Genomic DNA, 10,449 nt, shown 5'->3' with positions numbered 1-10,449 from the left:
ACCTGTGATTCTTGCTTCTTAATGCTTTGCACAGCTTTGCCCATAATAGGTTTGCCACAGTATTTGTCAAGACAGTAAACAAAAAATAATGCATCAAATAGATTCTCTGAATCTATGGCACCAGGATAAGGTGGCCTGAAGCAATTTCTCCTAACAATGAGCATGCATTAGGAACTGAACACTGGAAGTCAGATGTCTTTGTTTCTGGTCCCACAGTGCTGTGTCAACATCTGCATGGACCCTGGAGCCAGACTGTCAGGATTAGAACTCATACTTTCTTACTTTGTGTGAACAGAGCAGGTTATTTATTTGCTCTAAGACTCAATCTTCTCATGCGTAAAATAGGAAAAATGCTGATACTTATGAAATTAAATAAATACAAGGATTGAATAGTACTGAGGCTCCACACATTAAGTTCTCAATAAATATGAGTTTTTGTTAATATTACAGGTTTGTTTTTTTGTCGTTTTTTTTTTTTTTTTTTTTTTTTTGAGACAGAGTCTTGCTCTGTCACCCAGTCTGGAGTGCAGTGGTGCCATCTTGGCTCACTGTACACTTCCACCTCCTGGGTTCAAGCGATTCTTCTGCTTCAGCCTCCTGAGTAGCTGGGATTACAGGCGGCTGCCAGGATGCCCAGCTCATTTTTGTATTTTTAGTTGAGATGGGGTTTCGCCATGTTGGCCAGGTTGGTCTTGAAGTCCTGACCTCAGGTGATGTGCCCGCCTCAGCCTCCCAAAATGCTGGGATGAGAGGCATGAGCCACTGCGCCTGGCCAGGTTTCTTTCTTTATTGCTGTCCTTGTCAGTGCCTCCCTAGTCTGATTGACTTGTCTCTGTAGTATTGCAGAAATATTACTATTTAATGTCGGCATCCCCAGAGGGAATTCCCTCCTCCCTACTCTCTAGCTATACGTTGGAGCAATAAACTGCTTTAGGCAACTTTGCATATCTATGCCTAGATGTGCTATGTGTTGGTCTCAAAATTCCCCAATATTTAAATTCTCAGGGACCACTACCTTGTGACAGTCCCTCAGAACTAACCGCAAAGGAAACTATTTCTGGGATCTATATTTGATCCTTGCCACAGTCAATGTGCGTGAAAACCACAGTAGTCTTGCTGACGATTCTAAAGATTTAAAAAATGAAATAACTATGTTCATGTTCCTCTCTTAGGATTCCAAAAACACATATTTGAGAAAAACTGAACATATGAACCTACTTAACAATCTTGTACCTTATTCTTCTTTTTGGGTTATCATATCTAGGAGATAAATCTAGAATCTGGCACATCCTTGGCATGTCATCAGGAGCATTATATTCTGTTAATTGTGTTTTCTCTTTCATGCTGTGAACCACTACCTTTATTGCTATCCTGAGCTCTTGGCTTGGCAACTCTGTTACAGCCTCTCCCATTCTTTTTGCCCAGCTTTTGGGTTGGAAATATTGCTGTCTTCATTTTTATTTTTTCTCTGTAAGGAAATGTTTACAAAGCAGGCCAGTCTCACCAGCCTGATGCTTCTCGGATGGCTGCCCTTCACATTGGGTGAGAGCAGGGGTGCTGCTGCGATTCTGAGTTAGATTTTCTACCAGCACTAAGTCGTGCTTGGCTTGTTTCGTGGCAGCAATTACTTATGAGGGCCTGCGATGTGCCAGGCATGGGTCACAGTAATCAATTTCTCCTTTCTCAGGGGCCTGGGATCAGTGGCCAGAACAGCCAATTGACTGACTTTATATAAAACAAATCTGACTACATGCACATTTTGAAGAATCTTCTCTATATAAGCAACGTTCCAGCTAGAAAGCCAGCATATATTCAGTGTATTGCTATAAACTGGGATGCCCAAAACTAAAACCCACAATAAAAAACAGTGGCTTCGCAGTCTCAGTAAGGGACTGTCAGAAGGAAGAATTGTTGCTATTAAAAAATTATGGGAAAAGCGGAGACATTAATTTTGCATGTCTTACATTACTGTTTTTACAATCTGTTATGTTTTAGATAAAGGTCTAGAAAAGATTTCTCACACTTCATTTCCAGCTTGGTTTCAGTGTATTCCTCCAGGGGAAAAAAATAAGGAAAAATCAAATAAATGTGTTTGCACACAAAGAAAAAATAATTTGATTGCCAAAGGAAAAATTTATCAGGTTGAAAGTTACTCTCTAGAGATAGTTACTGTGAAATCAAGGTTCACTTTTTTCCCCTCTTCAAAACTTCTTTGATCTTCTATTGTGTCATTTGTGGAGAAGCTCAATGCCATGAAAAGTATCAAAATGTATAACCATTAAAAGCCATGAGCTCTGAAACAAAACATATGTTAAATATCAGGAATTCAAGTCTTTAAAAAATACCTAATGCATCCAAAATCAAAGCCGTCTATCATTAAAATTAAGATAAAAATAAATGAAAAAAAGATAAAAATAGCAAACACTTTTTTTTTCTGTGATCCTTTAAAGTAAGAGGATTTCCTCTCCAGTCTCTAGGGAATCTTTGCATAGATGATGGACTTCAAGGGGGTCTCTGGCCTCATTACTTTGATTCCAAAATTTTGCATGTGGGTATATTTACCTTCTTCTGAGACAAGAGTCTATTATTTCATCAGATTCTCAAAGACCCATGACATCTCAAAATTAAGAGCCACCACAAAGGAAACTCTATTCAAAATTTTATAAATAAAATCTATCATTTGTATAACTAAATTCATAACTGATTACTGGAAAATGGAAATGTATTTTATTTGGAATATGAGAAAAATATGTTTTTTTTTTTTTCTTAATTTCTTTCAACAAGATGGAAATAGGAAAAGAGAAGTAGAATATTCCCTTTCACAAAAAGGTAGTATAACTACAACTTAGGTAAAGGAATGAGCAGCAGAGATTCAAGGGCACTTAAAACCTTTGATAAATGTTTCTAAAATGCATGATGTGTTTCATCCAAAGCCCCGTGGATTAATCACAATGCTCACTTTGGTTACGCTGTAAACCTCTTAAAAACCCTCTTCCAAGAAGCAGCTTCTCTGCTCCTTCTGGAATCTCTGCCTGGGTCCGCCCAACTGCCTCCACTCCTGCTCCACTCCTGCCTCCACTTCTGCCCATCAGGGTGACCCGGAAGTCCTATAAGGTGTCCACCTCTGGCCTCCGGGCCTTCAACAGCCCCTCCTACACTAGTAGGCCTGGTGCCTGCATCAGCTTGAGCTTCTCCCAAGTGGGCAGCAGCGCGTCAGGGGTGGCCTGGGTGAAGGCTATGGTGGGGCCAGCGGCATGGAAGGCATCACCACTGTCACGGTCAACCAGAGCCTTCTGAGCCCCCTTAATCTGGAGATGGGCCCCAACATCCAGGCCATGACACCCAGGAGAAGGAGCAGATCAAGACCCTCAGCAAGTTCACCTCCTTCATCAACAAAGTATGGTTACTGGAGCAGCAGCACAAGATCTGGAGACCAAGTGAGGCCTCCTGCGACAGTGGAAGATTGCTAGGAGCAACATGGACAGCATGTCCCAGGGCTACAGCAACAACCGTAGGCGGCAGCTGTAGACTCTGGGCCAGAAGAAGCTGAAGCTGGAGGAGGAGCTTGGCAACATGCAGGGGCCAGTGGAGGACTTCAAGAGTAAGTATGACGCTGGGGGCGGTGGCTCACGCCTGTAATCCTAGCAATTTGGGAGGCCGAGGTGGGTGGATCACCTGAGGTCAGGAGTTCAAGACCAGCCTGGCCAACATGGTGAAACCCCATCATTTAAAAAAAGAATAAGTGTGAGGACGAGATCAATAAGCATACAGAGATGGAGAATAAATTTGTCCTCATCAAGAAAGATGTAGATAAATCTTACATGAACAAGGTAGAGCTGGAGTCTCGCCTGGAAGGGCTGACTGACGAGATCAACTTCCTCAGGCAGCTGTAGGAAGAGGAGACCCTGGAGCTGCAGTCCCAGATCTCAGACACCGCTCCCTGCACATGGACAACATCACCGCTGAGATCAAGGCGCAGTACGAGGAGATCGCCAACCGCAGCCGCGCTGAGGCAGAGAGCATGCACCAGATAAGTTTGAGGAGCTGCAGACGCTGGCTGGGAAGCACGGGGATGACCTGCGGCTACAAAGACTGAGATCTCCGAGGTGAACCGCAACATCCGCCGGCTCCAGGCTGAGATTGAGGGCCTCAAAGGCTAAAGGGCTTCCCTGGAGGCCGGCATCGCAGATGTCGAGCAGCATGGGGAGCTGGAGGTTAAGGATGCCAACGCCAAGCTGTCTGAGCTGGAGGCTGCCCTGCAGCAGGCCAAGCAGGCCATGGCGCGGCAGCTGCGTGAGTACCAGGAGCTGATGAACGTCAAGCTGGCCCTGATCATCGAGATCGCCACCTACAGGAAGCTGCTGGAGGGTGAGGAGAGCCGGCTGCAGTCTGGGATGCAGAACATGAGTATCTGTACCAAGACCACCAGCCGCTATTCCGCTGGTCTGAGCTCGGCCTATGGGGGCCTCACAAGCCCCAGCCTCTGCTATGGCCTGTGCTCCAGCTTTGGCTCTGGTGCGGGCTCCAGCTCCCTCCGCTGCACCAGCTCCACCAAGGCCATGTTGTGAAGAAAATAGAGACCCGTGATGGGAAGCTGGTGTTAGAGTCCTCTGATGTCCTGCCCAAGTGAATAGCTGCGGCAGCCCCTCCCAGCCTGCCCTCCTGAGGCTGTTTCAGAGCCGGGGAGGGAGGCACCTGTGCAGGTGAGCACAGGGGACAGGAGACCCACCTGAGGCTCAGCCCTAGCTCTCAGCCCACCCACAGGGGGACCACCTTTGCCCATTCCTCCAGCTACAAACAATTCAATTGTTTTTTTTTTTTTTTTGTCCAAAATAAAACCTCATCTAGCTCTGTTTAAAAAAGAAAAAGAATCCTCTTCCAATCTCATTCTTTTCTCCCTCCTCCTCACTCACTATGTCAGCCAGAAAATTTCTGCCTCTGTCTATGAGATTCAGCCACCTGGGTGTCCAGTCTAAAAGTCATTCCAATGCTGTGCATCTTACACTAAACATGTGTTATTCCTCCCTCTAAACCTGGACTTCCTCCAGTGGTCCCTGTCTCAGGAAAGGCTTCATCCACTTGCCCAAGCTGGAAATTTAGGATCCATTCTTGATACTTCCCTCTTTCTTATCCTACTTTTCATAAAGTCCTGGCAATTTTAAACATCTCGCAAATTTGTCCTTTTTTGTCTATCTCCACTATCTCCAACCTGGTTGAGGCTACCCTGATCACTTGCCTGAATGAGAAATCTTCTACCCCGTTAAATTCATATCTCACTTTTTTCTTACAAACCATCCTTTCCATGGCAGTCAGTTATTATGTAAAAACACAAGGTTTTTTTTTTTTTTTTTAAATCAATCATATGCTTAAAATCATTCAATGGCCTCCGGTTGCTCTTAAGACAATGACCAAAATATTTATTTTATTTTACATGGATGCAAAATCTGTAGTAAATTGGTCCCTGAATTGTTATCCATAGTACCTTTTACCATTCTCCTTGTTCTCAGCCATCTAGCTTCCCTGGTTTCTAGATTTCTCAGACATGTTAAGTTCTATGTCTACTTCAGGCCTTGCACATTCTGTGCAGTGCTTGAAGCTTTCTTATAACCATACTACCTGCTTTCTTGCCCACTTGGCCCTCTTCCAAGTGTACTTTACTTTTTTTTGTTCCTGCTTTAAAGCTTTTTAACAAACTTTCAGTCCTGCTCTAAAACTTGCATGTCTCTCACTCCGCCTTATGCCCTTCAATTGAATTCTTTCTTCTGAGGAAGCAAGAATTGAGGTTGTTGAAGACCCAAATGGATTCACTGCGAGTAACATGCTTTGGTGCCATATGACCAGATAACTTCCAACACTAACGTACTTTGGTGCTGTCTGACTTGGATACATGCTCCAGTGGTAAGTCATCTCTCCATCTCACTTTCCTTGGCTAGTGGCATTTAAGCCCTATACACAGTTTTCTTCTCCCCTTTCATTCTTCTGCTTACTAACCAACTCCCAGAATGATTCCTGTCCACCACGGTGGCTCTGCTCCCCCAAGCTAATCTCACGGCTCACCCTGATGGATGGCTTGTAGGGGTAGAAAGGACCTTGAGGCACTAATGGCCCTCCTAAACAGGAGGCTGATGAAAGTGGTAAGGCTAAAGCCTGAAACTGTGCAATGCCTGGGGTTTCCTCTGCTTTTTCAATTAAAAGTGGCTCTTTCCCACAAACACACACTGCCTGCTTGCCACATGACTTCTGAAACACACACCCCCTGTTATTTGCTGTGGCTCTTACTGACTTTGTGTGGCAGCAAAGATATGGGCTGTCTTGCAGATATCCCCTGAGATTTATACTTGTTTTTAGCCTACCAGCTCAGATGACCTCAAACATGGCCCATGTCTGCTGGCATATTGCCAGGACAGACACTAATTGGAATTCCAGCTCTGCCAGCTTCTTATGACTTATCATATACTTTTCATCCCTGATACGCCCAGGGCTGAGTTTTCTGATTGTTTTTGAAGCAGTTTGTCTGTCTGCATAGGGTCTCACTATGTGGTCCTTTAAGGACCCTCCATTTATGTGCTTTTTTGAGAAAGCACTCCTTTGGGAGGAGGGAAATTCTTCTTTTGCCATTTATCCATTCTTACTCTAATCCCAAAGTCCTCTGGATGTTACTCCTTTATGTCAAGAGGGCAAATAAATGTTGGCCTCTTGAATCCGAGTGCTGCTGTTTTTGTGAGCATATGGAAGCTTTCCAGGGGTATTCCTCTTGCTTTCTCCCACTTCTTCCTGTAGCCTCCATTTCTCTAATCACTTCCACACGCTTCCGAATGTGAATCAAGACCTTCAAGGTCATATTCAAAGGGAGGGAAGTCCAGCCTCCTTGCAGCAGTTAGCTGAAAAACAGGCTTCTCTTCTACTTAAAGAATGTGGGAAATAGGAATCTAAGAAAAGAGGTAACCATTTTGTTTCTAAAATTCTCTGAGTGAGAGACACTATAAGGAAATAGAGACAAGGATATAGGCTGGCCAAGGCTTCAGGCACAAGAGACCCAGAGGACAAAGATGAAGGCTGGTCCCAGGCTAACAGATTACTATTAGAACAGAGATGAAGGTAAGGTTAGGGGCACACAGTAAGACCAGTTCATGCCAGAACCCCAGGGATGAACAGGGGGGGCCACTGTTCACTTCAGTATCTCCTCTGTTCTCAAGTGGGTAATTGTGATGAGATGGGACCAAAGTTAAGGGAACATGGTAAGACTAGTTTATTCCAGAACCCTAAGGACAACCTAAGGATGAACAGGGAACCCCCCATTGAGGATAATAGGAAAGTAAAGTGGATGCCTTCTTTTTCCTTTTTTTCTCCTCTGTTCTCTCTTTGCAAGTGGGTAATCACATCTCCATGCCGTAAACATGCCCCTTGGATATCTCCTCAAGAACTGGGAAAAGTGTCATTCCCCAAAACCTTAAACCAAAAAAACCAGGTTATGTTGGTAATACTGATTGGCCTAAAAATGAACTGGAAAAAAAATTTACAAAAGTTGGCCTTAGAATCCATGCCCTTATGCAGGAAATCCTCAGATTAACCTCCTTAACTGAAAACAGAATAAGGAAGACAGGGCTAGGCCAAAGGAGAAATGCAGGGATAAGAAACAGGCTAAACTATTGGCTGCTTTAAAAGCTCTCCAGCCCCCTCCAGGTTGCCCTCAGAATACCCTCGTGTGTAACTGCCATCAGTACAGGAAGCCAGGCCGCTAAAAGGCAAACTGCCCCAATAATAAAAATGGGAAAAGCCCCGCATGACTTGCCCCCTCTGCCACAAGTTCAGCCACTGAAAATGAGACTGCCCTTGGGGCCAAAGGGCTCCTGGGAAAGAATCCCAACCCCTGATGGACTTGAGCTGAAGGGGCTCTCTGCTCTGGTTGGCTTCCAAAGCAGACATTGTCATCAACAAGACAAAAGCCATGAGTGACTCTGGAGGCAGCAAGTAAAATTATATATTATAAATCCCTTTTGGGTTCAAGAGCTACTTTGTGCCAATCTCTTTCTCTGAGCAACTCTCTTTCAAATCCTGTTGGGTAATGGGCAAATGGCCCCCCAACCTTCCAAAAGAAAAGTTTCCCACCTCTTTAGGGCAAAAATATACTCTCCAAGATGGGTGCCTGATTAATATTTACCCAATCTCTGAATTCATCTTTCTCTCTGATAGCTCTATTTGTAACCAATAACTTTAACCTGGTCATTCCTATCTTAGGGGTTTAAAAATGGCCCACGATTATTCAGACAAGTCCTAGCAAAAATCTAACTGAACAATCTCTTGAGAGGGAAAAACTTACACAGCATCTAGATAACCTCTTTAACTACTCCTCCTTCACAGGTCTTATGCAGTGCAAACCAAAACTTCCTAACAAGGATAATGACTTTGGTCTAATTCAAATATTGTAAATGTAAAAAGGTATGTTTGATAAGGAATGTTATAAATTAAAAGGGTTTATATGAGAGATAATTTTATATGGTAAATTCTTGCCCCAGAGTGAAAATGACTAGTTGTTTAAAAAGACAGATGTTTAGGATAGGTCAGAAAATCCAAGCATGTCATAGGTGATCTGTGTAAGTCATAAAGATTCATGAAAGGAAACTTATGAAAGAAATGTATAATTTCAAAGGTTATTAGGCCTACTAAATGCTTCATAAACTGCTACTATGACTCTTAACTGTAACATTACGACCCTTAGCACTGAGTAGGAAAGGGGAGAAAATACCATCATTAAGGCTCTGTTGGAGCTGGGACTATGGTCCTATGGCCTCCCAGTTGAAAGAAACAATGGTTGAAGAAAAAGGTGAAATTGGCCCTATGTAAATATGGTGCCAAAGCAGGGAGAATGAAGGGGAGAAATACTCTATGCCCTCTCCCTTCTCACCCTGATCTTCTGCCCTTGTCTTCCATTAGTTGAACCCAGTTAGAAGTCAGCTGGGCAGTAAGCCTGGGATTTGTAACTCACACTGGGTCAACCTGCTGCACAAACAGTACATGACAGACAAGAGTAGACAATGGATCTTCAGCAGAGGGTGGACACAGGCACATGTTTTCTATTTATACCATGAGAGAAAAAGTGTCTCTGTTAAAGAATGGAGACTTATTTTACTAAAAGAAAGAGATGTTTAGAATGTCAACTGTTATGAAAGCCTAGACAAATGTGGTTGGCAATATCTGTGTGCTAGACAAAACTGGGTCACAAAGATGATTTAGCCACATAGGTAAATTATAATCAAAACTCAAATTCTTCTAAAATGCAGAAGTCCTGGCCAAAAATCCAAAAGATTTATTTTAGCTAAAAGAGATCGAAGAATGAATTTAATCAGTGATGAAGATCTAAAGGATAGTTAGTAAAGATACAAATATAAAATACTGTAATGATTCTAACACAGGGAATGCTAATTTGACATCTGTTTGTCTCAGTTTCTGTGACAGTTTAAATAATGCCCACTCCCCCACTCCAAAAATGTTCAAGTCCCAATCCCTGGAACTCCTAAATATATTAAGCTACATGGTAAAGGAAAATTAAGTTTGCAGATGGAATTTAATTTGCTAATCCACTGGTCTTAAAATGGGGAGATTATCCTTGCTTATCAGGGTAGGGTCAATATAATCATAAGAGTCCTTAAAAGTAGAAAGGAAGGAGGAAGAGAAGGTCAAAGTCATGCTGTATGAGGAGGACTTCAAAGCTGCTCTTACAGGCTTTGAATACGGAGAAAGAGAGTTATAAACCAAGGAATGTCAGCAGCCTCTAGAAGCTGGAAAAGCAAAGGAAACAGATTCTCTGATAGAGACTCTAGAAAAGAAGGTTGGCCTGCAGACACATTGATTTTGCTCAGTGAGACCCAGGTCAGACTTCTATCCTACAGAACTGTGATATCATACATTTCTGTAATTTTAAGATACTCAGTGCATGGCAATTTCTTACAGTGGCAACAGAAAACAAACACAGTCTTTTTGTATGTGAAATAAGGTCTAAAAATCCTACTGTTAAGAAGAAAACTAAAATGTCACTAAGCTCTCCCTCAAAAAACAAATATTTTAAGTCTAAGATTTGAGTTTTATGACTTGGGAGTGTGATTCTTAAAGACAATTTATTGCAGAAAACTTCCCTAAAAGTTTAGCTGGATGAATTATAGAGAACTCATTTAAAACATTTCCCCCCTGCTTACAGAGTGAAACTACAAGAAATCAGCCAGACAATATCCTATTTTAAAACCAATCAATTCCTTTATTATTACTTATTGCTTGTAACAAGCATAACAACAGCGTATATTTATAAAATTAATTATAAAGTAAATCTCCAGTATGTTCCATTAGTTAGACTGTAGTAGCAAATAGATATTGAAGCCTCAAGGTACTGTTCAGGAAGGCTACTCAAGCAGCCGGAATAACTCTCCTCTGGACTCTGTCCATCTCTGGATCCCC

The 10,449-nt window shown here is 42.7% G+C and overlaps 1 pseudogene; it reads left to right on the top strand.

Moving 5' to 3' along the window:
* Positions 1-4,208: 4,208 nt before the first annotated feature.
* LOC116557028 lies at positions 4,209-4,630 on the top strand (annotated as a pseudogene).
* Positions 4,631-10,449: the final 5,819 nt, after the last annotated feature.

The sequence above is a fragment of the Sapajus apella genome, unplaced genomic scaffold (assembly GCF_009761245.1).
Source record: "Sapajus apella isolate SASKATOON/1434 unplaced genomic scaffold, GSC_monkey_1.0 scaffold2, whole genome shotgun sequence".
In the NCBI taxonomy this organism is placed as follows: domain Eukaryota; kingdom Metazoa; phylum Chordata; class Mammalia; order Primates; family Cebidae; genus Sapajus; species Sapajus apella.
Note: the sequence above shows the minus strand (reverse complement) of the source record. Positions and strands in the feature narration are given on the sequence as shown.